Source organism: Penaeus chinensis, chromosome 26, assembly GCF_019202785.1.
Source record: "Penaeus chinensis breed Huanghai No. 1 chromosome 26, ASM1920278v2, whole genome shotgun sequence".
Taxonomy (NCBI): domain Eukaryota; kingdom Metazoa; phylum Arthropoda; class Malacostraca; order Decapoda; family Penaeidae; genus Penaeus; species Penaeus chinensis.
Window position 1 is genome coordinate 15,007,681 of NC_061844.1, and position 2,500 is coordinate 15,010,180.

At 41.0% G+C, this 2,500-nt stretch overlaps 1 protein-coding gene across 5 annotated transcripts in view; it reads left to right on the forward strand.

The window, feature by feature from the left end:
• LOC125039172 (homer protein homolog 2-like) overlaps positions 1 to 2,500 on the forward strand; it is a 61,994-nt gene that overhangs the window by 47,760 nt on the left and 11,734 nt on the right. The window lies entirely within an intron of this gene.

Below are 2,500 nucleotides of genomic sequence, written 5' to 3' on the forward strand. Positions count from 1 at the left end.
TTTTTACAGGTTTTCTTGCAAGCTCATAACTAACAGGGTGATGGTGATGATGTCATTGTTTTTTTGTTTTTTTTTTCTCTCTTTTTCTTTTTCTTTTTTCCCCTCGTTCTGACTGCACTGTACTAGGTGTAGAATCTGAAATGCTCTTGTAGGATGCATGGGTACGTTCACACACTTACATGAATACCTTTCAGTGTTTGGCCTTTGAATAGGAATGCCACAAAGGAGCTGTGTGGCCAAAGGGTTGACACTTGTGGACAGATGCTGACAGACCTCTGAGAGGGCGGGGGTTCACCTGGCTAGTTTCAAACATATAGTTCTCTCTATATTGGCATTTGTTTACAAATATACATTTTTTTCTTTCTTTCATTCTCTTTTGATCAAATATACAACACACATAAACTTATTCACTTACTTACTCCTGTCCTAAAAAATTGGGTCTTGCTGAAAAGCACCAAGTGCACTAGAACACCTAGGCATGTTGCCAGACGCTCTCCTCATTCTGTAGACTTGTTGAGACTTGTAGATGGGATAGGCAGAGCAGAAAGCAGAAGCACAGAGAGGGATGTGGTTCAGCTTCATGTCACAAGCTCCTCCTGTTCGGCACTTGAGCAAGGAGTGGGATAGAGGTGAAAATTGGCTTTAATGTTGAACTAGTAATTTATGGGGAACACCAAACCATCGGGACAAAACTGCGTTTGGCCTCTGAGATTCCTGGATAATGGTTGCCACCAGAGTTGGCAAATTGGTGAGTAGAGCATTACGAAATGAAAAAAAAGGAAAAGTTTATAAAACCTGGAATCTTTAAAATATGACAAAAATTATAAAATTTCTCCCTGTGAATGAGAATAAATTCTTCAAGGCAAGGAGGGATTATTAAAATAGTGCTTTTACAATTCTCTCTCTCACTCTCACTCACTCTCTCTCTCTCTCTCTCTCTCTCTCTCTCTCTCTCTCTCTCTCTCTCTCTCTCTCTCTCTCTCTCTCTCTCTCTCTCTCTCTTGCATTATCACTCATTCTCCCTCACTTTCCCTTTACCCTCTCTCCTCCTCTTGTTCCCACTCAAACGTCTATCTCTCATTTACATTTATATTTTGGAAGAAGATAGGTAGAATCATCAGTAATTCCTCCCGCCTTGTGAGATCATTCATTCTCAGTCATTCCTACTCCAACCAGTGACACAGAGAATACTTTTACTTATGCATCCCCAACGGAAATCAAGGGTCCACATGTCTGCCCCCTTCCCCCACCTTTTCAGTGGTCCCCCCCATATTTCACCTCCCCTGCTCGTTTTTTGTTTATTTTATTTATTTATTTTTTTTTTTTTTTTTTTTTTTTATCTGGTCTTATTGTCTCACCATAAGCCCTTTGCACTCCAACTACCACCCAATGGGCTTGTGTGCCCAGGCCTAGTGAGGTGCCCTTGGCCAACCTCTGCTAAAAGTTTTAGATTGGTAGTGTTTATACTTAATGAATATTGAATGGGGTAGTCTTGCATGTATAATATCTTTGATCTTTGGATATGTTTTGTAAATTGATAAAGTTATACATTTTATTTTTGCTCTTTTTTCTTCTTTGTCTGGCATAACACAGACTGCTTTTTGTGTTAAGTGTTTTGTCCAGAGAGGGATTTCAATATGGTTTATTTCTGGTAGAGCATTTTGTATCTTTCTTCATCTTTGGCTTAGATGCATAAAGCAGCAAATAGTCAAGGATTAGCTTTCCATAGAGCTGTTTTGTAGCAGATTCACCCTGCAATTGGTTCATGAAATTCCTTATCCCACCCTCCCCTTCATGCTAGTTACCGGGAAACTTGTTTGGTGAATGCTGATTGCTTTTCACTTGTAGCGATAGCCTTCTGTAGATTGCGAGCTGCCATTTTGCCGCACGATAAGTAATTGAGAAAGGCCTCACTCACGCACACACCTCCACCCCTCCTAGGATTGAGTAGATCCTAAGACTGCTAACTCTGTTATATGTAAAGCTCTTGCTTTTATTTATTTGTTTATCAGTATTTTGGGAAAAGGAATGGATTGCAAAAGGCGTTCTTTGGGGCAAGCAAATTTGTAGATATGAAAGGTGAGTTTGTGATCCTTTTCTGTGGTATTGCAGCAAATATGATCAGGGACTGAAAGAATGTTTGATTCTTCTCTCTCTCTCTCTCTCTCTCTCTCTCTCTCTCTCTCTCTCTCTCTCTCTCTCTCTCTCTCTCTCTCTCTCTCTCTCTCTCTCTCTCTCTCTCCTTTCTCTCTCTCTCTCCTTTCTCTCCCTTCTCTCTCTCTCCTTTCTCTCCCTTCTCTCTCTCTCCTTTCTCTCCCTTCTCTCTCTCTCCTTTCTCTCCCTTCTCTCTCTCTCCTTTCTCTCTCTCTCTCTCCTTTCTCTCCTTTCTCTCTCTCTCTCCTTTCTCTCTTTTCTCTCTCTCCTTTCTCTCTCTCTCTCTTTCTCTCTCTCTATCTCTCTCTCTCTCTCTCTCTCTCTCTCTCTCTCTCTCTCTCTCTCT